Source organism: Pseudophryne corroboree, chromosome 9 (genome assembly GCF_028390025.1).
Source record: "Pseudophryne corroboree isolate aPseCor3 chromosome 9, aPseCor3.hap2, whole genome shotgun sequence".
Taxonomy (NCBI): Eukaryota; Metazoa; Chordata; class Amphibia; order Anura; family Myobatrachidae; genus Pseudophryne; species Pseudophryne corroboree.
This window is the reverse complement of record NC_086452.1, coordinates 43,790,855-43,818,142: the sequence shown is the minus strand read 5'-3', so window position 1 is coordinate 43,818,142 and position 27,288 is coordinate 43,790,855. Positions and strand designations below refer to the sequence as shown.

The following is a 27,288-nucleotide window of genomic DNA, read 5'->3' as shown; positions in this document are numbered from 1 at the left end:
TGTTCATTACGAGGCACGGGGGGTGTCCGACCATTCACCCCTGGTGCTGTCATTGGATGGGGACTGTCAGAGGGGACAGTCATATTGGAGGTTGCATCCATCTTGGTTGGCCCAGCTGGGCGATTGCCCGGATTTAGCGCCCACATGGGAGGGATTTTTCGCGGATAATGTGGGCACGGCCCTGGTCCCGGTTGTTTGGGATGCATTCAAGGCGTATTTGCGTGGTACATTGATTGGCAAAATTGCTGCCTGCAAGGTAGCTCGGAGGGCGACGGAAAGACAGCTCGAGACTGAGTGTAGCGACCTGGAGACACGTTACCTGACCGAGGGTACCCCTGCGCTGAAGGCCCGCTGGCTGAAAGCGCAGGAGGCCTGGCTGGCTCACCTTTCAGACAAAAATGCACGCTCCCTCTTGTTTAGGGCCACTAATATATACATGCAGGCAGAGCCGGCCCTAACCAATATGATGCCCTAGGCAAGATTTTGGCTGGTGCCCCCCTAGCACCACCGCTGGTTCCGCCTCTGACCTTGCACCTCTTTCCCAGCACCATCACCCCTCACCCATAGCAGTCCTTATTTTGGGGTTTGTACCCCCTATATTTTAAATAGAACAGTTCGCACATTTGGCGCACAGCCCAAAAAGGGGTGTGATTTTGATGGCAAGGGGCATGGCCACACAATAGTAACACCAATTCCAATTACGCCACATAGTACTGCAACTTTATTCACATTTTATCATGCAATAGTGTCCATAATTCATATTACATCCCACAGTAGTATCACTTTACCTTATAAACGTTACTCCTCACAGTAGAGCCCCTTATTCACATTACATCACACTGAATTGCTCCTTATTCACATTACACCACACCCTATTGCTCTTTATTCACATTAGATGAAACAGTAGTGTCCTTTCTATACGCAACGCCATATAGTAGAGCACCTTATACACATAATGCCACACATTAGTAATGCATTTATACACATAATTCCACACAGTAATGCCCCTTATACATATGAGACACATTATTAATGTCCTTATAAACATAATTCGCCTTAAACATTATGACAACCTTTATTAATGCCCTTTTACACATAATGTCCCTTACACATATGCCGCACATTATTAATGCCCTTATACACATAATGACATGTATAGTGCCCCCTACACATTTGCTGCACATTATTAGTGCCCCTATACACATAATGACACACATACAGTAGTACCCTGTTACACATATGCCGCACATTATTAATGCCCTTATACACGTAATGACATGTATAGTGCCCCCTACACATTTGCTGCACATTATTAGTGCCCCTATACACATAATGACACACATACAGTAGTACCCTGTTACACATATGCTGCACATTATTAATGCCCTTATACACGTAATGACACACAGTGCCCCTTACACATATGTTGCACATTATTAATGCATTTTTACATGACACACATAATGCTCCTAACTCATATTCCGAACACTACTGCACAACCAACCCAATCACATGCACACAGCACTCACACTGCCACTAATACTGTGACCTCTGCCTCTGCTTGGATACAGATGTGTCCTCACAAATCTTGCATCAGTGCTAACGTCGGGCACCTTTTTTTTATGAAAATGCATCTTATTTGCAATGCATTGGTATGTGGCTAGGATGCACAAGCAGCTTCTGCTGATTAAAATGATATGCTGCATGCCTATATACTGTGTGAGACTGTGGCTGTATCTGCATATGAAATGCTACACACAGAATATAGGCATGCCGCATATCATTTTAATCAGCAGAAGCTGCTGATGCCCCTAGGCATATCAAATGCCCTAGGCAATTGCCTAGTTTGCCTATAGCTATGGCCGGCTCTGCATGCAGGAGGACAGACCAGGTAGTTTGCTGGCCCATTTAGTGCACTACGACCGACCTGGGACCACGATAGCGCAGCTGCTTAGCCCCGACGGCTCCACGGTAGATAACACCCCTGACATTGCACAGATGTTCCTCCTTTACTTTAGGGAGGTCTACGATAGTCGGCTGACATGCTCCATGGAGGACTTAGACCTGTACCTGACAAATATACCCCTTTCTAAATTTTCCCCTGAGGCTAGGGACGCCTTGGACGCGCCTCTGACCCTGGAGGAGGTGACGTCGGCGGTGGAGGTGTCTCCTAATGGTAAATCCCCGGGTAGTGACGGTATTCCCACGGAACTGTATAAACAGTACATTAAGTTCTTTGGTCCTCAGCTGCTTGACACGTATGTTGATATGTTTGCCGCTAACTGCCTTCCTCCCTCAATGTCCGAGGCTATTCTTATAATGCTCCCAAAACCTGGTAAGGACCCTAAACTCTTGGAGTCCTACAGGCCGATCTCCCTCATTCCCACCGACGCCAAGATCCTGGCGAAAATTCTCGCGGTCTGGCTCAACCTAGTAATTGAATCTATAATTCATCCGGATCAAACCGGCTTCATGCCTGGGAAATCCACATCCATTAATTTGCGCAGGCTGTACACTATTTTGCAGGCTCCTCGTGACTTCCCCTCGGACGCGGCTGTGGTCTCATTGGATGCGGCCAAGGCATTCGACAGCGTTGAGTGGCCCTACCTGTGGGGAGTCATGAGGAACATGGGCTTTGGCCCTAACTTTATACAATGGATCAAATTGTTATACCAAAATCCACGAGCCAGGGTCCTGGTGAACGGCTACATCTCCTCCTCCTTCCCTTTGACACGGGGCACCAGACAGGGTTGCCCCCTCTCTCCTGCCCTGTTTGCCATAGCCATCGAGCCCCTGGCTTGTTTGATTAGGTCGCACCCGGACATTGGGGGAATTGATACGGGTTCATGCACTGACAAAATAGCCCTTTATGCGGATGACTTGTTGTTATTCCTCCGAGACTACGCGGTGGATATGCCCACTGTGTTGCGGGTCATAGAGACCTTTGGTGGGTTTTCAGGTCTCAGCACAAACTGGTCCAAATCATTTATTATGCCCATTATTGCCCCCCCCCCCAGGTTCCGAAAATATCCCTACCGCTGTGTTGGACAGTCCAGTTTAAGTACCTCGGGATCCTAGTTATTAACGACCCATCAGACTTTGTGCCCTTAAACCTTGATCCTCTTGTACAGACGTTTGTGCGCAAGTCGAGAGCTTGGTGTAAGCTTCCGCTGACAATGACGGGCAGGGTCGGCCTCATTAAAATGGTAGTTTTGCCTAAACTACTGTATGTTCTCTTGCAGTCCCCTGTATACATCTTTCCAGCCTTCTTCAGGAAATTAAATAGTGTCATAACGTCCTTGATATGGGCCAATAAAAGATCTAGAATAAAATTATCCACCCTTACCAGACAAAAAAGGGACGGCGGCTTGGCCTTGCCCCACTTCCAATTGTATTACTACGCTGCTCAGTTATCACATATCGGTATTTGGCTCCGAGGAGAGGAGGAGGCTGGACTAAGCTGGGCGTTCCTTAGGTGCTATTACCCGGATCTTTCCCCGGCGCAGGTCCTGGTTGGGGGAAACCCTTCTAGATTCTCACCTCCTATTGTCTTTCAGGCTATGAAGATATGGCTAGCTTTGAAAGGCCTGCTTGGGTACGAGGGTATGGACCCGGATACTCCCCTATGGCACTCCACATTGCTCAGTGAACTGGGGTCTCTAGAGGGCGGGGAGGTGTGGGCTCCGTATTCGATAATTTCAATGTCTCAGCTATATAGCGATGGTTCATTGAAATCATTTCAGCAATTAAAGGAGGAGTTTGGACTTCCGAACTTTCACTTTTACAGATTCTTACAGCTCAGGCACGCCTTGCAGGCGCAGTTCGGAGACTCTCCCCCGGCGCTCCTCCCCTTCCCCATAAAAACATTTCTACACTCACTGGGTCGAGTCAAGGTGATCTCCTTCACCTACTCGTACCTTCTTCAAACAATACATGCAGACCCGCTCTCGAATCTTCGGGAGAGCTGGGAGTGTGACTTGGGTCCCATTGACGGGGAAGATTGGGAGGGCGCTCTGGGTAACCCGAGCCAGGTCACCAAATCGCTGCAGTTCCAACAGATACAGCTTTTCATTCTGCATAGATCATATATGACGCCAAGCAGGCTGGCCAGATTTAGGACCGATAGCGTTGATGTTTGTCCTAAGTGCGGGGCTGCCAGGAACACCTTCTGGCACCTTACATGGGAATGCCCGTTGCTGCAGACGTTCTGGGCTGGGGTCGGGTCGATTCTGGAACATACGGGGATACCGAGAGGCTTGCTGACTCAGAGATTTTGTATTTTGGGGGTGGGCAATCCTGACTCTGGGTCTCGTTGGGAAGGCATATATGCCCGCAGTGTGTGCGCTCTTGCTAAGGTGTGTATTGCGCGGACATGGATGGCCCCGCATCCTCCCACGATACCTGCTTTCAAAGGTTTGGTAAACGATACCCTATTAAAAGAACGCTATGTATATATGAAATATAATGCCCTTACCAAATACGAGAAGATATGGTCTCCTTGGATCAATTCCACATACTCATCCCTTGCCCTTCAGATTTAGAGGGCACCGGCTGTCACTGCGGTGCGTTATTGGCCCTTAGGCGCTGAGCCGGACCTTTATCTCTCCTTTAACGTAGTTTGTTTAACTATCTAGCTGCCACACCACAACTTACACATTTTGGGTTGACTAGGTTTGAGTTTGTTTCAGGGGGTTTTGTTTTGGGGTAGAGGGGTTGTGGGCTATATACAGCCTACTAGACGGGGTAATTACAATAAAGGTTTGGGGAGAAAATATCTAAAATGTTAAGTATGTGAATCATGATCTGTTTACGGACTTCAGAAAATATGTATTTTGTGGGAAGAATGCACGGGAACAGCAATACGGGGAATGTCTTCTGTATATGTATATCCTTGGAGACAAGTATGATTCAGAATAACGTGTAATACCGAATGTGCTTCCCAGTATACACTGAAATGTCTGTATCATTATTTATGCTGTTGAATAAAAATTACTCTTCAAAAAAAAAAAAGTATGAAAAGGTTCAAAAACAGAAAAAAATTGTGAAAAACTCATGTCGACCTAGAGACCCTGTTGACCTAGAAACCCTGTCGATCTAGTTACTGTCGACCAATAGTGGTCGACCTAGATAGTGTCGAGCTAGTTACTGTCGAACTAGAGACCGGATCCCCCACAACTGTATGCACTACTCTTTACATTACTTAGCTGTTGCCTAGTGGCCAGGCATACTGAAAGGGGCCAAAGTGATACTACAATACAAAGCTGCTCCTTTGTAGATGCGGAGACCCAATTGTTTGTTCAGCCCTCAAAAGGTGAGTACTGAAGTTGAGTAGCACAGGCTGATAAGGAAAGGGAGGGAGTTTATTTTGGAGATTGGTATATTATCTTATTTATAATACTAGTTACCAGCCCGTCAAAATGATGGCGCTGCTGGGAGCCAGGGCTCTGTCATGCTGAGATGTGTGTGATTGTGCATGCCCTAATGGAGTAACACTTGAATTGCTCCGTCAGGCACCATCTACTGGCCGCCGGTGAACAATAGAGGTTAGGAGCAGAGTTAGCCTTTTATTATATAGGATTCTCTAATGGGCAAAACCTTGTGCGCTGCAGGGGAGGGGGGCAGATGTAACATGTGCAGAGGGTTAGATTTGGGTGGGTTATATTGTTTCTGTGCAGGGTAAATACCGGCTGCATTAGTTTTACACTGCAATTTAGATTTCAGTTTGAACACACCCCACCCAAATCTAACTCTCTCTGCACGTTACATCTGCCCCACCTGCACTGCACATGGTGGGTGATTCAGTCCTGATCGCTAGGCTGCTAAAATTGTTGTCCTGCTATGAGATAGTCGCCGCCTAAGGGGAGTGTATATTCACCATGCAAGTGTGCGATCGCATGTGTATGCTGAGCTGCTAAAAACCCTCAGTCAACGGACAGCTGCAAATCCGTTCGCACCACACTCATCATTGAATGATTTTTCCTGTGTGTGCAGTGTGTGCGCAGCCCAGGACGTACTCCTACAGTGCGATGAGAACAGGCTGATCGGGGCCGGAGCTGACGTCACACACCCTCCCTGAAAACACTTGGGAACGCCTGCGTTTTCCCTGACACTCCCAGAAAACGGTCAGTTACCACCCACACACGACCTCCTCCTGTCAATCAGCATGCGAATGGCTGTGCGATTGCATTTTTCGCACCATCCTGTCGCTGACTGGCGATGCCTGTTGTTATTTGCCAATGCGCGTTCGCATTGCGGTGCATACGCATGCGAAGTCTATTGCTGATCGCCCGCTGTGCGAAATGCACAGCAGCGATCGGGTCTGAATTACCCCCATGGTTTTGCCCATTAGAGAAAATTGTTGCTGTTGCTATCAGGTCTGAATTAGGCCCATAGTTCAAACAGTATGTGGTTTTGGAACGTGTTCTTTAATGGTTCTTTAAGCTTGGTAGCCATTAAAATTAGGCATGACGGGGCTTGCTGAGACTTGTAGTGTGCAAGTAGAAAAACATAATAAATCTAGTTCTTACCATAATGTTTACCCCACATCAACTACTACACTGTGGATGGGGCTATTAGCATGGGGCTATTCTCACCTGGGGGGCTGGCATTTATTTTTTTGCAGGCCTAATTTCCCTAGGGCAGGGGTGGCCAACCAGTCAGAGGCAAAGAGCCAGAAAAGATCTTGTCAAGTGAAAGAGCCATTATCATGCACACATCGAAGGAACAAAGCCACACCCCATTTTTGTGTGCACACCTTTCGGTATGACGTTTGTAGGAGTATGACCTTGTGTCACAACCCCGTTTTTAGTCACGTTGTACAGTGCCACATACATATAATGCCCCAGTCAGGCCCGGCGCTACCCGCTCAGCAAAGGGATGCAGTGCAGGTAGGTGCCGGGCAGGAGAGGCGCCTTCACTGCTCTGCATCCCTGCTAAAGCGCCGTCCTGTCCCCCCCTGCTGCTGCTGCTGTGCCTGTCACACTGATAGGCAGCCGCAGCAGCGCCGGCAGCATGAAGCCTTCTCCTCTCTCCCATGTGACAGTGAGCGGAGTTTCAGTGTTCGTTCTATCAAAAGGGGGCGAAGCTACACTGACCAAGGGTGCAGGGCTACATAGGACCAGGCTAGCAGATTGTGTGAAGATCTAGCCAGCAAGATTGTGGTAAGTGGATGTAAAAAGAGTGTGAGAGTGAAAGTGTGTGTGTGTGTGTGTGTGTGTGTGTGTGTGTGTGTATATGTGTGTGTGTTTGTATTTGTGTGTATATATATATATATATATATATGTATGTATGTATGTGTGTATCTGTGTGCAGAGCCGTAACTACGTGTGCCAGGTAGTGTGTGCAGGGCTGGTGTACATGAGTGTATGAGAGGTGGCTGTGGTGTACTCTATGTGTGCTTGGTGGAGGGCTGTGGGGTATATGGCTGCCGTAATGTGTAAAAAGGGGGACGCTGTCTGCCGTAATGTGTAAAAAGGGGACGCTGTCTGCCATAATGTGTAAAAAGGGGACGCTGTCTGCCGTATTGTGTAAAAAGTGGACGCTGTCTGCCGTAATGTGTAAAAAGGGGATGATGCCTGCCGTAATGTGTAAAAAGTAGTGATGAGTGGATTCGGTTTTACTCGGTTCTCAAAACCGAATCTTATTGGCTCACTGATGTCACGTGTTCTGGATAGCCAATAAGATTCGGTTTTGAGAACCGAGTAAAACCGAGTAAAACCGAATCCGCTCATCACTAGTAAAAAGGGGGACACTGTCCGCCGTAATGTGTAAAAAGGGGACTCTGTCTGCTGTAATGTGTAAAAAGGGGACGCTGTCTGCCGTAATGTGTAAAAAGGGGGACGCTGTCTGCCAGAATGTGTAAAAAGGGATGCTGTCTGCCGTAATGTGTAAAAAGGGGTACGCTGTCTGCCGTAATGTGTAAAAAAGGGGATGCTGTCTGCCGTAATGTGTAAAAAGAGGGACGCTGTCTGCCGTAATGTGTAAAAAGGGGGACACTGTCCGCTGTAATGTGTAAAAAGGGGATGATGTCTGCCGTAATGTGTAAAAAGGGGACTCTGTCTGCCGTAATGTGTAAAAAGGAGACTCTGTCCGCCGTAATGTGTAAAAAGGAGACTGTCCGCCGTAATGTGTAAAAAGGGGGACACTGTCCGCCGTAATGTGTAAAAAGGGGACACTGTCCGCCGTAATGTGTAAAAAGGGGACGCTGTCTGCCGTAATGTGTAAAAAGGGGGACACTGTCCGCTGTAATGTGTAAAAAGGGGATGATGTCTGCCGTAATGTGTAAAAAGGGTACTCTGTTTGCCGTAATGTGTAAAAAGGAGACTCTGTCCGCCGTAATGTGTAAAAAGGAGACACTGTCTGCCGTAATGTGTAAAAAGGGGGACACTGTCCGCCGTAATGTGTAAAAAGGGGACACTGTCCGCCGTAATGTGTAAAAAGGGGACGCTGTCTGCCGTAATGTGTAAAAAGGGATGCTGTCTGCAGTAATGTGTAAAAAGGGGACTCTGTCTGCCGTAAAGTGTAAAAAGGGGGACGCTGTCTGCCGTAATGTGTAAAAAGGGGAATCTGTCCGCCGTAATGTGTAAAAGGGGCTCTACCTGGTGTAGTGGCGCTACTGTGCGGCGTAGTTTGAATAATGGAGACTACTATAATATGTAATATGAATTGGTATTATTTTGTGGCCACACCCCTTCTCCATGAAGCCACGCCCCTATATATTTTGCGGGCGCCTGTGGCGCGCACTGACCCTGTTTTACAATCAGGTGGGAGGGGGCGCCGATGCCCTCTCTTGCACACAGCGCTAAAATGTCTAGTTACGGCACTGTGTGTGCAGGGCCGTAACTAGCGCTGCACAGAGTGTGTGTGGGCAGAGAGTTCACATCCATAGGCTTACACGGATCTCCTGCAGCTCGGGGGCCCAAGAGGCCATGGTAACCCCCCGGCCCTGCATGTAAAGTATGGGAGGGCGCAAATTTATATTTTGCAGGAGGGCGCCGAACACCCTAGCACCAGCCCTGGCCCCAGTACAGTGCCACATATATATAATGCCCCAGTAAGTGGTGCAAGTAAAAAAAATCTGTTAGTTGTACTGTGTGCGCGCGCCTTAGGCGTGCACGTAAAAAAATGGGTGTGGCCACATGCCACATGGGGCGCGATACACATATGGGCAACCAGATACACATATGTCCCCAGTAGTGCAGTGCCAGATACACATATGCCCCCACAGTGCAGATACACATATGCCTCCAGTAGTTCAGTGCCACTAGATAGGCATATGCCCCAACAGTGCCAGATACACATATGCCCCCACAGTGCTAGATACATATATGCCCCCACAGTTCCAGATATGCCCCCATAGTGCCAGGTACACATATGCCCTCACAGTGCCAGATATGCCCTTACAGTGCCAGTTACACATATGCCCCATAGTGCCAGATACACATATGCCCCATAGTGCCAGATACACATATGCCCCCAGTGCCTGATACACATATGCCCCCCACAGTGCCAAGTACACATATGCCTCCCACAGTGCCAGATACACATATGCCCCACAGTGCCAGGTACACATATGCCCCCACAGTGCCAGGTACACCCCCCCCCCCCCCAGTGCTGCTCACTGCGCTGCTGCTGTGTGAGGAGAGCGAAGCGCGCACCTCTGCTGCCCCTCAGTCTCTGACGGTGGTGTGTATCTCCAATCAGGTGCCGGTTCATGAGCCAATCAAAGCTCGTGGTCCGGCAGCCAATCAGGAGCTGACGGTCCCTTAGAAACGCTGCTGCTGCACTCGTGAGCAGTGTGCCGAGCCGCATGCAGAGGGAGGGTGGCCACCCCAGGACATGGGTCTTCAACCTGCGGCCCTCCAGCTGCTGTGGAACTACACATCCCAGCATGCCCTGCCATAGTTTTACTATTAAGACATGGGCATGCTGGAATGTATAGTTCCACAGCCCTATGTCGTAGGAATACAGCCTGGTGCTGACTGGCCTAGGGCTTGTTGGGACTACGGCAGGGGGACCTCACACTGTGTGTCTCTCTGCTAGTGCCACCAGTCTTGTCTGGTCATACACGGTGCTGGCTGTTGAAATTCTGAGGGGGGGCCCCCATTTTCTTTGTCCCCTGATTTTTCCACGACCATCCTAGACAGACAGTGCTATTGCTGGTATACAACTGTAATGTATAATGAAGAAAAAAAAACATTTCTGGATGTTTGTATAAGAGTGTTCTCGAGGACACCGCACAAATAAGGTATTTTGTTTTTAGCTTAATTAAATTTATATTACCCCTGTAAATCTTTAGAAGCTGTGAGCTAATATGTGTATGAGAGAGAAAGAGAAAGAGAAAGAGAGAGAGAGAGAGAGAGAGAGAGAGAGAGAGAGAGAGAGAGAGAGAGAGATTACTGAGTAAAATGTGAGCCAATCAGTGTTTCTGTAAAGCTGACCAATGAGAAGTAAGCTTACAAAAGCTGCAGAAATGCTGGGATGAGAGGAAGCAGGCTGCAGACACTTTGTTGCATGTTGCTGTGGGAGTCACTGTGTGTTCTGTGCTGACAAGTAAGTGTCTGCTGCATATGCTCCTGTGTAACAGGCTCCCACTAATTCATTCACAGTTACAGATGGAAAGCTACGTGTATCTATATGTGCAGGCTAAATGCATAGCCACATCCAATGCTACATAACACACAGCTGGGAGCCGGGTGTAACTAAATGTATGAACCAGTAGGCTTGGTGTTATGGTTGGTTCTATATTGTAGTGGGAGAAGGGACCTTCTGACGTATCTAGGGGAGGAGACACGTCACCAGGGGGAGGAGCTGCGGCCGAACAAGGTACCCAAAAAGTACCCTTGCGGGCTCGCTTCGCTCGCCACGCTTCGGGCACGGTGGCTCGCTCCGCTTCGCTCGCCACCTAATTACTAAAGGTAATAGTTGGTGGTGTGGATACTAGACCAACTGTACCGCTGGTGTAGCTCCTCCCCCTTGTGTCGTGGCTCCTCCCCCTGACGGAAAAGGTCCCTTAGGCCACTTGGATCTAGCCTCTACCAGCTGTGACCCATCTGAAAGGGGCATGCTTAACATGCATAAGGGTAGGCTTACCATACTATGACTTTCCACCGGTACGCTCATGGATTATACAGGTTCTGTGGCTGATTAAATCCAGTGGAAATGCAGGTTTGAAGTCAGCCAGCCACAGAACCTGTTTAAAGAGCGAGAATAGTAAGCCGGCATATGCATAGTCTCATTATTCATGACAGGGTTTCCAAAACTCCGTCCTGAAGGCATCCTAACAGTCCAGATTTTAAGGATATCCGTGCTAGTGTACGGGGGATCAGTATGAATTACTGACAGCGCTGTCAGTATACAGGCAACGGCATCCTGGCCGTCAGTATGCTGGCAGTGGGGTGAGTGCCGAGAGTCTCCTTGCAGACTCTCGCATGCGCGTGGTAGTGATTGAATGTAGTACCAAGACCCATCTCTAAATTGCGTTACTGCACCTACATTCCTATATAAGGCCATATATGTAGAAGTAGCTAATATTTTTATTATCATTTATTTATAAAGCTAAACCTATTACAGTAACGGAAAATCCAGTTACTCTATTACCCCTTTCGCATCGTAAAAATAACCCAGTATCGACCGGGTATATTGCCAGGTCGACACGGGTCACTGTGCAATGTGAAAGGGCCCATGGAGAATTCCCGGGTCGCCTGACCCGGTAATTCAACCCGGGTTATAAGAAGGGTTATTCCCGGGATGAATACCGGGTCAGTGGCAGCGTTGCTGGGGCGATGTGACCCGGGACCCGTTCACTACATAGGGAGAGGCGGCGCGGAGATGAGCTCATCTCCTAGCGCCGCCTCCGTCCCCGATGCCGGCTCCGCCCCCCCACCACCGTCATTGCACCTGACCCGGGTCTTTTTGCCGGGTCGGGAAGCCAAATCTTAGGGTCCAATGCCAGGTCCTACCCGGGAAGGAACCATTTCCAATTCCCGGGTGGGATCCGGCATTGGAGATGTGAAAGAGGCTTATGTGTCTCAGGACTGTGGAATATAATGTTGTATTAAAAATAAAATAATTGTGGTCAGTTTAAATCATTGTAACCTGAATTATGACTTGCAGTCTGGTTGGCGGAATTATTACAGTGTATAAACCGTTGGTACAGGGGTAGGGAACCTGTGGTACTCCAGCTGCTGTGGAAATACTAATTCCAGTGTACCACAGTTTTAGCATGACCTAACATCAAAACTGTGGCAGGGCTGCACAGGGGTGTATCTAGCCATTGGCCAGGATGGCACTCGCCAGGGGCGCCAGCTGAGGAGGGGCGTCTCCTGACTGTGCCACTCGTGGCCAAGTGGCAGATTCACAATGCTCTTTTGTTCCCCGCCTGCAGGGATGCCCGGTAAAGACCACAGAAGGCAGCAGCGGCAGCCACTGTTTCTCGCCAGGGTCCGGCACCTCTCCGCAGTCCGCACTACAATCAAGTAACTCTGCAAAACTACAGCTCCCAGCAGCTACGGTGAGCTCCCAACAGCAATGGGTGCTGGGAGCTGGGAGCTGTAGTTTTGCAGAGTTACTTGATTGTAGTGCGGACTGCGGAGAGGTGCCGGACCCTGGCAAGAAGAACAGTGGCTGCCGCTTCTGCCTTCTGTGATTTTTGTTGGGCATCCCTGTGGGTGAGGAACTGCCCTGGTAGGGAGAACGACGCCAACACAGGTGCCTCCTCTATAAAGAGAAATGTTATATATATTTCTCTAACGTCCTAGTGGATGCTGTCCATTTAGGAACTGTCCATTTAGGAAGCAACACTGATTGACAATCAATTTCACATGCTGTTGTGCAAAAGGAATAGACAACAGGTGGGAATTATTGGCAATTAGCAAGACACCCTCAATAAAGGAGTTGTTCTGCAGGTGGTGACCACAGACCACTTCTCAGCTCCTATGCTTTCTGGCTGATGTTTTGGTCACTTTTGAAAGATGGTGGTGCTTTCACTCTAGTGGTAGCATGAGACGGAGTCTACAACCCACACAAGTGGCTCAGGTAGTGCAGCTCATCCAGGATGGCACATCAATGCGAGCTGTGGCAAGAAGGTTTGCTGTGTCTGTCAGCGTAGTGTCCAGAGCATGGAGGCGCTACCAGGAGACAGGCCAGTACATCAGGAGACGTGGAGGAGGGCAACAACCCAGCAGCTGAACGGGACCCGCTTGGCTGGGAGGGGGGTCTATGTGCACACGGATCCTATTCTGCGGGATCCCGCAGAACAGGATCCGGCCAGTGACGCATGGAATTTCAATGGAACACAGAGCGGCATGGCCGCACTGTGTGAAACTGCCGCCTGGCTCGACTGCAGCATGCTGCGGTTGAAGCCAGCGGCGGCAGGACTGCCGCTCATGTGTGGGCACCTGCATAGGCGCCCATGTGCAGTCACCTTGCGCCCAAGCAGGTCCCACTAAACGGGACCCGCTTGGCCGCTATGTGTGGCCATAGCCTTTACATTAACAGGAAGACCCGTGAGTGCCGCAGCTACTTTACTACAGCCTGCATTCTTTCTCCATGCTGAGGGCACCATGGCATTTATCAAGAAACATGTGTGAGTGCCGGTCATGAAATAAGCATTATAATTACCGTAAATACAGAAGAGGAAAGCCTGCCAAAACCTGGAGAGTGGGGAAGCGGGTGTCCAGCCAGTCCCCGACTGATGACGGCACTACTGTGTTGAATAATGTGTATAATGGGTACTACTATGTAGCGTAATGTGAATAAGAGGCTCTAGTGTGTGGTGAAATGTATATAAGGAGTACTACTGCATAGTATAATATGAATAACGGACATTATCTTGCGGTGTAATGTGAGTAAGGGACACTACTGTGTGGTGTAATATGAATGAAGGGTACTATTGTGTGGCCACACCCCTTTTTCTGGCACACCCGACTACCATATTTCAACTGTGGTGGTGGTGGGGGGCGCCAGTCCCGTACTTTGCCAGGGGTGCTCGGACCCCTAGATACACCCTTGGCAGAGCATGCTGGGATATGTAGTGCTACAGGTTGCCTACCCCTGCTTTAGTATATGTCCACATCTTTGCATTTAGGGGTAAGTCCTATGAATCATGGAAGCCGCCTGACCGGCATCATGTGCTGGCTCACAGAAGGCCGACTTTCCTCGCAGCCTGTGGAGGTGTTCACTGAAACAGTCTGCCGCAAAAGGCTGATAAACTCTCTCCCTCTTGTTCTGCCTGAATAAATATATAAATAAACAAAAAGTGTGTAAAAGTTGGATGTACTCTGTTGTCCCTGAGCAATCTTGAGATGAATGTGATATTTATTCTCATGGGGAAGAAGTTTTATTTTGTGGTGCTGAATGGAATGGAGTCAAATTAATGATGGGGTCTATTCATAAAGCAGTGAACAGAGTGGAGAAGTGAGCCAGTGGAGAAGTTGCCCATGGCAACCAATCAGCTTTTAAGTAACATTTAGCAAGTGCATTCTATAAAATGATATGAAGCAGCTGATTGGTTGCCATGGGCAACTTCTCCACTAGCTCACTTCTCCACACTTTTCACTGCTTCATGAATAGACCTGCTACTATAGTGAAGAATCCCAGGCATTTTGTTACACCACTTTATGGAAAACGTTCCTTATATTGTCAAATTCTATACTGTGTAGTTCATACTTACCGACTTCCTGGCTGCTCTCTTCGGGAGAGAGCAGCCAGGTCGGCTCAGCAGAGGGGCGGGGCAGGGTAATGATGAGTCGAGGAGGCGGTATGGGGCGTGGTTGTTGTGTCATTTAAGCCACGCCCCGTGCTCTGTAATTTCAATATTACCGGCATTATACTGCAGGGGGCGTGGCTATGATGGCGTGATTTAACAAGAATTGCGTTATCGACTTCCAACTTTACTCACTAAGTGGGCAGCCGGGCAAGGGGGTACCACAAAAATCTGGAGATTTGCCTGCTCCTCCAGGGGGCCAGGAGGGTCACCCGATTTTTGGGAGCCTCCTGGCCATTCCAGGAGTGTAGGCAAGTATGGTGTAGTTTCCTTGTCCCATAAGCTAGCTCTTCAGGGTGCTGTAATGCTGTACTACCACTTACATTGTCCTCATGGATCACTCACAATCACACGTTAGGGATAAATCCCTGCTTCGCTACAGGTGGGTAAATCAAGCTGAGTGAGGTAATAATTAAGCCATCTGTGCTCATGTATCCTTAGTACCTGGACTGTGAGTGAGCCATACTTGCCGACTTCATGGCTGAGCCAGGTTGGCTCAGCAGGGGGGCGGGCAGTGGCGTGACGTGAAGAGGGGGCGGGCCAGAGGCAGAACTAGGGCGTGGTGGAGGCGGAATAAGGTGTGGCTGCGGATCGCGTCATGTAAGCCACGCCCACCGATGTGTAATGCCGTTATTACCGGCATTATACAGCAGGGGGCGTGGCTATGATGACGCGATTCAACAAGAATTGCGTCATTGCCTGCCCGGACCGCCCACTTTACTTGCTAAGTGGGTGGCTGGACAGGGGGGACCCCTGATATCGGGAGACTTGCCTGCTCTTCCAGGGGGGCCGGGAGGGTCACCCGATTTTCCGGGAGAGTAGGCAAGTATGGAGTGAGCCATGAGGACTAGGATTGGGAAACACTGACCTACTGTACTTAGCGATAGTGCAGGGCCTTCCCTCCCAAACCTCCTGCTTCCCAGCCAGAGCTGGAATGTCCCCGTGCCCAGTAAGTGTTAGTTTGCTCTGTACATTGCAAATTCTCACACCCCTGTCCTGTACATCCTTCCTAAATAAGGAGCAGGGCTCCAAAAATGCTCCAGGCTCCAAAAGGGCTTTACACATTCACGCTGTAGCAAACAGTATGAAAAATTGCGAGGGAGCTTTATCCCTTTTAGTTGCAGAGGTCGGTAACCTGCGACACTATCTGTTGTGCAATTATATCTCCCAGCATGCTGGGACATGTTGTGCAACATCTGGGGAGTCACGGGTTTCCCAAGTTTACAGAAACAAGATCGTATGAATGATCGTCTGCAATAATAAAATGCTGTTGCATGGAATATACTTTGATATTTGGACTTTGTTATTTTATTCCAGGCTCTGGAAGGCTTGCTGAATATCTCAGTACTACATTTCAGTCTCCTCTCGGCCGCCCTGTGTGTTTGCTGTCACCTGGCCGGCTGCCGCCTCAGACAGGTACATATTTAATATTGACTGAGACCGTTACTTAAAAAGGCCGCATCAATATTTACTTTTTATTACACTGTTTGACTTAAACTCTTTCAAGGGATTCTTTGTATCTCCTTAGCTGAGAGGCAGGATAACGTAGATTTTCAGGAGACATTTTTTTTTTTTATGTGGGAAGCGTCAGATCTACAGAGTAAGAGTGTTTTGCACTAATGTGAAAGTCTAGAAGACACTAGTTGTGGCACACCCATAATTTTCTTGTGCCCGTCATGTGTGTAATATTGTGATGAATGAAAATAGAACCTTCCAATTAGTGGAGTATCCCGGTTTGGTAGTAAGGGGGAACAAAGGTTAATAATTGGGTGCCGTAACGGAAGGCTTGGCCAAATCATAAAGGGGGCGTGATCACATTCTATTTGCCATTTCTAAAGCCACGTTTCCCAACTCCAGTCTTCAGGGACCCCTAACAGTGCACGTTTTATTAATAGTGATATTATTTATATAGTGCCCTTTCTCCAATAGGCGCCTCCAGTCTCCATGTTGGTGTGCAGGTGTAGTCATTACTGGCGGACACATATTAACAGATCCACAAGTACTAATTATTTTAATTGTGATACTACGGAGAACTGTAAAACATGCGCTGTTTAGGGTCCCTGAGGACTGGTGTTGGGTGACGCTAGTCTGTAGCCATGGGAACCAGCTACATGCAGCAGCCCCAGAACTTTGAGTTTGGAGAGGGGCAATTACGTAACAACTACTATATGCAGAAGGCAATATTGCACTTTTAGGTAGGGAATAAAGGAGGTATTTAGCAAAGTTCGGAGAGAGATTAACATTGTGAGAGATGAGTACCAGCCAATCGGCTTCTACCTTACATTTTACAGGCTGTCTTTGAAAAATGACTGTTAGGAGCTGATTGGTTGGTACTTTATCTCTCACAATTGTATCTCTCTCCAAGTTTTGATATATACCCCCCTTTATAACAAAAATCCTTCCTAGTTCCATAATAGGAATCACATTAGTAGTTTATTTTGCTCAATTACCCCAGTTTGGAAGCTATTAAATATAACTAGCAATGTAATTTTGAGGAAGAAGGGTATATACTGTATGTATCTACTATTAATTAATTAATCTACCATCAATACCTCCACAACCTGACAACCCTAACCTAGGCATGTGAAAACGTTGGTCCAGTATTGATAATCTGAACGGATACAGGATTGGCACATGCTAACTGAATAAGGGCAGGTTTCGTGGACATAGGGGGTCATTCTGAGTTGATCGCTAGCTGCTTTCGTTCGCAGCGCAGCGATCAGGCTAAAAGCGGCACTTCTGCGCATGTGTATGGGGCGCAGTGTGCACGCGTGACATACTTTCACAAAAGCCGATGCAGTTTTACACAAGGTCTAGCGATGCTTTTCAGTCGCACTGCTGATCGTTGAGTGATTGACAGGAAGTGGGTGTTTCTGGGCGGTAACTGACCGTTTTCGGGGAGTGTGTGTAAAAACGCAGGCGTGCCAGATAAAAACGCAGGAGTGGCTGGGGAAACAGGGGAGTGGCTGGCCGAACGCTGGGCGTGTTTGTGACGTCAAAACAGGAACTAAATAGTCTGAAGTCATCGCAAGGTAGGAGTAGGTCTGGAGCTACTCTGAAACTGCACAATTTTTGTTTAGTAGCAGCACTGCGATCCTTTCATTCGCACTTCTGCTAAGCTAAGATACACTCCCAGAGGGCGGCGGCTTAGCGTTTGCACGGCTGCTAAAAGCAGCTAGCGAGCGATCGATCAACTCGGAATGAGGGCCATAGGGCCTTATTCAGGTTTGTAAGCAAACCAAAAAAATACACTTATGGGCAAAACCATGTGCACTGCAGGTGGGGCAGATGTAACATGTGCAGAGAGAGTTAGATTTGGGTGGGGTGTGTTCTAACTGAAATCTAAATTGCAGTGTAAAAATAAAGCAGCCGGTATTTACCCTGCACAGAAACAATATAACCCACCCAAATCTAACTCTCTCTGCACATGTTACATCTGCCCCACCTGCAGTACAACATGGTTTTGCCCATTAGTGTGCTTTCTTGGTTTGCTAACAAACCTGAATAATCAATCAATATTTCCCATTACCGATATTATGCACATGGGGTGTGGTATATTATGCTAATATTCAGAATGTGACAGAATAATGTTGACATGTTCAGTATGTCAACATTTAACATGTAATGCTTACAAAATAACCCTGGCATATGCCGTTAACTGTTTAGTAAATATACAATCACAGCAGAATCGATTCCTATAATGTGCGCTGTATCCACCCAAACTACTGTGATCGATATCTGTCTCAGAACATCAATGGTTTCGATGAATTGATTTTGAACAAACCCCACTCTGCTACCAGTTGGAGGCAGAAGGAAAATAGCAGACGGCGGTTCACCTTTAAAACGTTCCGACGCTTTCAATCCAGGATCCTGTCAAGTGCGCATAATTTACTGCGGTTTTCCCTATAGATGTGGCATAGGAACCCATTCTCCCAATTTAATGAATTAGTGCAAGGACAGATGGAAGAGATAAAACAATAATTCTGATAGATAAGTGATCTGTGTTGGCCGCATCTCCATCTGTGTCAGACTGTGTTTTGCATGCAGACCGGATCATGTTCCACCCTGGCTGTCCTTTAAACAACCTCTGTGGCCCAGAATGCACTTAACATGCACACAGACCTAAAGGAAGAAATGATTAATATTCCCTTGCAGTTTATTTCACTCTTACATTTTAAGAGTTGCAGCTAGGCAAGTCTGACAGCCCAATCTTAATTAAGATTCATTATACAGTGCCTCTCTAAATGGAGGTCAGCAAGGCTTGTTTTGATGTCAGCGACTGGCCCATTTCTCCTCTGGCTTTCAATCAAACTGCAGACGAAAGAGAGTACATTTCCAAATTGATTTCTTTTCTTTTCTTTTTTTTTTGTAAATTGCTTTCATTGCCCAGTCTCTTAAGACAAGGAAAATGGAAGAAGACGTATGTGTGCAAATTCTCCAATGCATGCTCTCTGTGATGGATTTCAAAGCCCCCCCCCCCCCCCCCCCCTGTTATTTTAAAAACACTCCGCACTAATGCTGAATGCAGGCATAGTATATTATACGGGGCTGGTAATGGTAAAATGCATCTTGTGTATGAGTAAGTAAAGGAAAAGCTTCAAAAAATTTGGCTGCTCAATGATATAGAGTAAATTGTTTCCAGCTCACACTTGCTGATTTTACAATAGTCTCCGCATAGAGTAACACATCATACTGATAGCACAGCACCACCTCATACTGTCCCCCTCGCTGCACATACTTCCCCTTTACTGCCCCCCTGGTAGGAGTGCCCCATATCACACATCAGGTTTGGTCTGGCTGACAGGAGAGCAATGGAAACCCTCCCTGGTGGGCCCCAGTGCCTAGGGGGCCCTACCTCCTCCTCTAGACATCAGGTTGCAGACTTGTGCACTTGAAGTATATATTATACGGGTTGTATTCAGAATGCCGGCCGTTGGGATACCGGTGCTCAGTATACCGGCCACTCATACTACACCCATATTATACATATGTCACATTATACTGCACAGGACTAGGTTTATTTTCTACAGGGCATTGTTATTAATCTGGTATATTATCATGCATGCACTAGCAGTATTTACTATATACTATAGTATTTATATACTATTTAATATATATATATTTATCATTGGGCCCAGACCAAGCACTCTCTAATGGTTAGCCAAACCTCTGTGGCAGATGGCCACACCCCTTATGGAGACTGGGCACACCCCTAAACACATGGACCCTTACCACTGCACTACCCCGGTGGGCCCTTTACGTCCCAGTCCGACACTGCCACACACCCTGCAGCCCATTTACTATACTGAAACCTGTGATGGCGCCATGTTTCCGGAGATCTCAGGTCACGTGACCTCCGGCATCCCAACAGCCGGGATGCTGAATGCATCACCTGGTGGGGTTTGGGTAGAATAGGAGCAGGATTTATTTTTGTCCAGATTTTGCATGTTTCAATGCTTCATACTTTCTGAAACTCATCTGTTTTGCGCTATGTCCATCTAGACCTAATGCTCCGTGCCACACAATGGTGTTTTATGGAAGAGCTCCTACAGTATACAGTGCACTAAGCTGCAAAAATACTTTCAATCTATTAAAACAAGGACACAGTAAAAGGTTTGGGCTACTAGACATATTAAGAGCCTAACTGCAATGAAAAGTTATTAATACACATTAGTGCTGGGGAATAATTAACCATAATACACCCTCCCCTGTGTCACATACTGTATCCGTTAGGCATTATTTAGATTAATTGTTTGTTGGAGGCAGCAGCTCCAGCTGATCATGTGATCATTCTGAGCCAATGAGCTGAAATCTGGCAGATGCATGATGTCACAGGTAGTTTTAGGAGATTACTGAGCATGCACCTGCCAGGACATAATATTTTTACATTCCTTAATATTTATGAAAAATTACAATTCATAGATGCTTAGGGTAAGGCTAATTTATTGCAAATTAGCAAAATGCTTTGCACGTTGTCAACCCCCTTTAATGGAAACCAGCCCAGACTGACTAGGGCATGATGAAGAGACTTTTAGGGGACGGGTGGGGGTCACACTGCTCAGTTTTTGCATTTTTTTTTAGTGCAAAATATGTTTATTGAAAAACAGTAGCAATGACAAACGGTTAACGTGTAGACAATTGTAATAAAGAGTAGTATCGTAATATAACTGCGGGCCTGTCTAGCTCCTATAGCTAATAACAGGAGAGCATGTAAACAACGTTTTATAACAGCTCAAACACGTGGAAAATAATAATTTGATTGTCAAACATGCCTTGTTAACCCTATAAGCACAAACCAGAAACAGAAGAAAGGAGAAGAGGAAAGAAAAGATACGGAAAGAGGCAGAGGAGGAAAGGAAAGGGGAAAGGATAAGAACAAGAATCAGAATCAGAATCACCTGGTCCAAATCGAGAGTCTCTTGCCTACTACACAACGGGAAGCAGTACGTGGAGGTGGAGAAATGTCTAAGAGGACGTGGAAGAACTGGAGGCGAGGATGGACCTAAAGGTTGGGGAATCTTTAAAAAGTAGCCATCTAACCCACGTGTCTCTGAAGGATGAATAATCCCCATCAGCAGATGTCATTATATCATCCAAATCCATATAAAGATCTACTCTATTCAACCAATCCCTAACGGTTGGAGGGGAGGAGGATCGCCAGCGGACAGGAATCACCGCTTTGGCGGCATTGTTGAGATGGCATAATAAGGAATGTTCATAGCTCGAGATGGGTTTAGACGAGTAATGAAACAGCCAAAACAGGGGATCCGTTGGTACCTCTTCTCCCGTAATATCAGCAGAAAGTGAAAGTATCTCCTTCCAGTAGGGTTGGAGTAAGGGGCACGACCACCATATATGGAGCGGGTTCCCTGGGCCAGAAGAGCAGCGCCAACAGGTATTAGGGATTCCAAGACCCATCTTAGAAAGAATATCAGGACATCTATACCACCGAGAGATCAGTTTATACTGAGTCTCCACTACTAGTGTACTAGGGGAGCACGCATGAGCCAGTTTAAATATTTTCTCCCAAACGTCTTCGCCGAGCTCCCGGCCGAGATTTCTATCCCACGTCTCAGTGAAGGGTGGGAGAGTTGAGCTGGAGTCTGCCAACAGAAGGTTGTATATCAAGGAGATAGAATGGGGCGGAGGTGACGGGCTATCGCAAAGACGTTCGAATGGCGTGAGGGTTAGGGGTCCCTTCCCAGGATAGCCCTGAGACACCAAAAAGTGTCGAACTTGCAGATAACGCCAAAAATATCTCGGTGGTAGATGCCATTTCTCTTGTAAATACGAAAAGGAGACAATCCCACCCCCACCCACCAGCTGCCTGACCCTTGTCAAAGTCAGAAAAATGTCTCAATGCACGTTGCCATATTTGCACCGCACACTGGTCCGTGCTGCGCATGCGTACGCTCTCCCGTGGAAGCGCATACCCGCAATAGCGTGCACTCGCACGCGCAGTATGCGCATTTACGGTAGAGTTTATGTGATCGTAGCGTGCGACTCATTAGTTACAAATGTTCACAATTAATGTAGTTTATAGATCATGATCCCTTTGATAGTTTCTGTAAGTTTGGTTAAAGTACAATGTCCCAGAGCTGAGGAATCCCTCTTTGCATCGTACGAAGGGTCTAACAGGAATCATACTGCAGTGTTTGGTACCCATCGGAAGAGTATTTAATTAGCAATATTCCGGTGTTGGTTTGGAGCGTATTAATCGCTCGTGCGAATAGTTATGGACATAAGAAGTTTATGTCCATTTCTATGATTTACACATACTCAGGTATGCGGCGGGAAACCCAGTTTCCCACCCACCTGAGCTGTTGGAAATCGTCACAGCCCACCTGTATGAATCACCCTATGACCTTTTGTTATGATGCAGGGCCGAATTCCTTCGGCCAATGGACAATGGGATTGTAGGACCAGGAGATTGCATTGTGTGTGGAGCATAAATAGGCAGGCCGACCACATCCAGCTCTCACTCTCTCATCAACGGTTATCTGCTGATAATCGGGAGCTGGATATCGAGGCGCTGGCGATCATACCCTTTGTGCGTAAGTTCTCTCCATAATCATTGTCTTTCTGCGAGCCAATCTCTCTCTCTCTCTCTCTCTATCTCTCTCTCTCCTCTTTTCTCTTAAATACCTTATAGTATTATAGTATTGTATTGTATTTCATTTAGGTCAGCGTAGTATTGTCTTATTGTATTTATTGTTTAGTTCTGTGGTTAGGAGGTCTCTGTTATATTGTAGCGTATCATATGTACTGTTATCCCCTTTTACAAGTATATTAGATATAATACAGTTAATAGGCTTTGGAAACCTAAACCAGTATCAGTGTATTTACTATAGTGTTAAGTGTTCACTTGAGCGTCGGTGACGCTCAAGCAGCTTTGTAGATAGTCAGGTTACACAAGGTTGCACTTACACCCTGTACTCACATTAAGGTATTCAGTGTATTTCATTGGTATAAGGTTTTAACATAAAGGTATAGTGTTGTGAGCGTCTGCATCGCGGGTGACCTCCTCGTGGTCTCTAGCGTACGCTACGTTACAGCGAATCTTTCCCCTAGACATAACCAATAACGTGTCCTGTGATCCCTGGGCCGTGAGCGAACGTGACGCCTGAGCGTCTCGCCTACGGCTGAGCGATCGTTACGCAACTAGCGTACCATTACGGTACTTCTTAAGTAAACAGCGTACAGTGTTCTTAGCTTCATAAAGGGTTGTTTATACGACAAAGGAATTTAGCATTGTCAATTGCGGGCTCGTCCGGTCCTTTTCACATCTGCACTAGGTAGATCAGCAGACATTATCCCTCCAGCAAAAGGGTGGGAGGTTGTCTCGCAGTTGCTGACGGGATAAGCGTCTGCTTCGCTTAGATAAAGAGTGCTGAAGGAACCCGGTAACCGGAAGTAAGAACAAAACGCTTGTGTCTTTTTAAAACTGTTTTATTTTTCTTTTGTCTTGCGTACGCATACATACCTGCATTTCTTTTCACTTGTGTATTTCATTTTTTCGTATATCACTATTCCTGTCTGCCAAATTTTATAGTTGATAGAAAGTGCTAAAAAGAGATTTGCTGTTATTTAATAGTAGAGGTGATAGTTAAAGTATAGAACAAACACACGGTTTGTCTGAGATACAAGGCAGTCAGTGTGGATTGCGGTAGATGATCAGGGATCACCTACATTGATAAATAAATATATTGTGTTACGGTGGATCCTTTGCATTGCGTACACGTGTCGCTAACAAAGACTAGCGTACGCAATCCAAAGGCAGACGCACGCAGCGTTCATTACGCAACGTAGCGTCCGGTTACGCTCACGTAGCTCAAGTCACGAAAAAGTTGAATTAGCGCAAAGCGATAATTAGCGCAAGGCGATAATTAACGCACAGCGGTAGATAACGCGAAGCGGAAAATAACGCAAATCTATTTTTGGAAAAAAATCTGAAATTTAGTTTAACAGATCCTGCTCCTAATTGGTAACACTCTTGGCCTGAAGACAATTTCTGCGCAGAAATAGATATAGAAACAAAGTGTACATGTGTTGAGTGAGTGTGTTTTGTATACAAAAGTTTATATAACTTTAAGGTGGAACCAAAAGGAAAGCCGGGTACTCGTCAAGGGACATACGTGTAAGTGACATATACGGTGGCCAGGGAGGCATCCCTGGTTAAATAATATTTGAGCATTAGAGTATAGCGGACCATAAGGTAACAAGACCAGGAGGTCATAAGGTAACAAGACCAGGAGGTCATAAGGTAAAAAGGTCCGCTATAAAAGTCCAGTGGCACAACGCCTGGGGTGTTGGTGCAGAACCCATATAGGCCATAAGCTCTTGCTGAAGGAATCGCGGCCGGAAACATCGATTCCATTGATCTTTCAGTACATGACAAGTAGTGCTCGTGTACTGAACGATTGGACCGCACGTAATTGTGTGCAGTAGTTAGTGATCTGACCTAATACCATTAGAGTAAAGTGGTCACAAACGCTATTTGTACATTCTGACGTGATTTGTGTAATTTTTTATTTTTTCGGGAAGAGAAGTTCGCTGGTCACTCAGGAACTATCTAACAACCCCACCTTTACTGGAAAGAGTAAGTGTCCTGCGGGTAACCCTCATATGTTTCAGTAAACTGAAGGTTCCATAGGGGCCCTGTATCGAGTACGCCAGCACCACGTCGGTGTGATCAGGTCGTATTGGTCGAGGTGGGCGAGTGAGTGGGGTACTCGGTAAACCGCCACCGCCGGCCTACTGTGGAGTAATTTGGTTGTCTGAAAAGGCTTGCTGAAAACCTTGATACAGAGATCCAAGGAGGACTAAGCAACACCTGCAGACTATGGGGGCCAGTTGCTCAGGTAGGGGGCGATCAACCCTGGTTCAGGTTGATTCTGTGAACCGACCAGTTGGGTCGGCACGATATGTAATGTGTGAAAAATATGGAATTCACACCGAATCTTTATGTGATGAATGGGAGAGAATGACTGTACAAGACAGGGACAAATTCCCAAGAATAGGTAGCTTCAGTCCAGAAGTGTTACAAAATTTAAGGAGGAGGATATGTCTCGTAAAATCAGCAAAGAGACGAATTCAGCATCATGATTATTTACAGTTATGGCACCAGGAAGGTGAGATACAGAGAGGTTTGGCTCTGGCGGCAGGATCTGGGGCAGTCAGGAAGTTGATTGCCACAGCTCCTCCCCCACCATACATTGCAGGAGAAAAGTTGATTGCGGAGAGAAACGCACTGGGTTGTAAAACACAAACTCTTAGTAACACTGTAAATGTTAATGATGTTAACCAAATAACTCATGCAAGTATTAACCCGTGCAAGATGTACCCTGTTTTGAACCTTCCTCAGGAGTGTGATCAAGAAGACGATTCAGCAACAATTTCAGCTCTCTCTCTTGCAGCCACCATAGCAGAGACCACAGTAGGCACAGCGACACCCACGAGATTAGTGAAAGCCCCTAGCGGAGGGATAGGTGAGGTCGTGTCAACGGGTAAGTACGGCACCATGCACTACACTGAAACAATTGTACCACAACAAGCTGTAGAATCTACACAGGAAGAGGCTGTTAGAATTGCTCCTGTAAGGGTAATAGCAGTCCCCAATGGAAAAACAGATGTCTCTGGAGCCACTCCCATAAGGAACATTGCCATGTACACTCCATTTTCCAGAATGGAATTAAGAACAATAGTGTCCGAATTTCCTGACCCCAGGAAGGATTTAGTTGCTAGCCAAAAATACATCAGGGATTTAGGTAACACGGTAGAACCCAACAACAAGGATTGGCAGATACTGCTAAGAGCTTGTTTACCTTCCAATGTTGATGCAACTCAGTTTTTAGCTGATTGTGCATTGGATAAAGATGTACCGCTTACAGACGTGTACAACAAGGATAATGTAAAAAGGATAAATTTACAGCTAAAAGAGTATTTCCCAGCCGTTGTTAAATGGAATAAAATATTTTCCATTAAGCAAAAGGAGTCCGAAAAGCAACAGAATATTTTCACCGGGCACTATTAGAAATGGCAAAGTACACTGGTATAGAAGACATTAAGACCAACCCAAACCATCGAGAAGTAGCAGTATCTGTACTGATGGATGGTTTGAAAGAAACATTAAAAGCTAGGGTACAGACCACGCAGCCATGTTGGCGAGGTCTGTCAGTGTCCACCTTGAGAGAGGCTGCTATTGATCACGACAGAAATATCACTAGGCACAGGGAGTCGCAAAGTGATAAGTTGATGTCCGTAAGTATACAGGCGCTGACCACAAGGCAGCCTGCGTATGTACCACCGAATCCTGTGGGTAAGGCAAGTGTAATAACATGTTTTTCTTGTAACAGACCGGGACACTTTGCACGAGAATGTAGAACAAAGAATGTACAAAGGTCTTTTCAACCCCCTAGACAACAACACAACACACGACATTGGGAGCAGGGTCCACAGAGGCGGAGTTTTGAGCCACATACAGGGGAAACAAAAAGATATCCCCCGAACAGAGATTGGCATGCCTCTGGTAGTTCCCAGCTAACTCCCTCACAAGTAGTTGCTGCCAGCGGGATTCAGGGAGGTCAGCATACCCAATAGGGGTGTGGCCATACCTGTAATCTGCAGCCAGTTAAGTTGATTGCTAGTCTTGGAAACGAACCAGAAATTGCAATCAATGTAGCTGGTAAAACTTTAAACTTTCTTGTAGACACAGGGGCGGCCAAGTCAGTGATAAATTCGACAGTGGGCATGAGAACCACTGGTAGGACAATTCCAGCCATGGGAGTAACAGGAGTAGTCCAGCACTACCCTGTTAGCAAACCAGCCGAGATTACAATAGGGCCTTTGCACACCAAGCATTCCTTTTTGCTGGCTGCATCGGCACCAACCAATCTCCTGGGTAGAGACTTACTATGTAAAATGGGTTGCGTCATTTATTGTACTCCTGAAGGTGTATTCTTGGACATACCTGAGAATCACGCTCAAGAGGTACGAGACATGTTAGACTCCCCATCAAAATTAAT

The 27,288-nt window shown here is 46.9% G+C and overlaps 1 protein-coding gene across 4 annotated transcripts in view; it reads left to right on the top strand.

Moving 5' to 3' along the window:
* FGGY (FGGY carbohydrate kinase domain containing) overlaps positions 1-27,288 on the top strand; it is a 533,714-nt gene that overhangs the window by 140,884 nt on the left and 365,542 nt on the right. For 3 of the 4 annotated variants that reach the window (XM_063939262.1, XM_063939261.1, XM_063939259.1), the window contains exons 1-2: positions 10,466-10,551; positions 16,082-16,180. The gene's annotated coding sequence lies outside the window, so the exon portion shown is untranslated. Of the gene's footprint in view, positions 1-10,465; positions 10,552-16,081; positions 16,181-27,288 lie in introns of those variants that run through there. The other variant, XM_063939260.1, reaches the window with a different exon arrangement.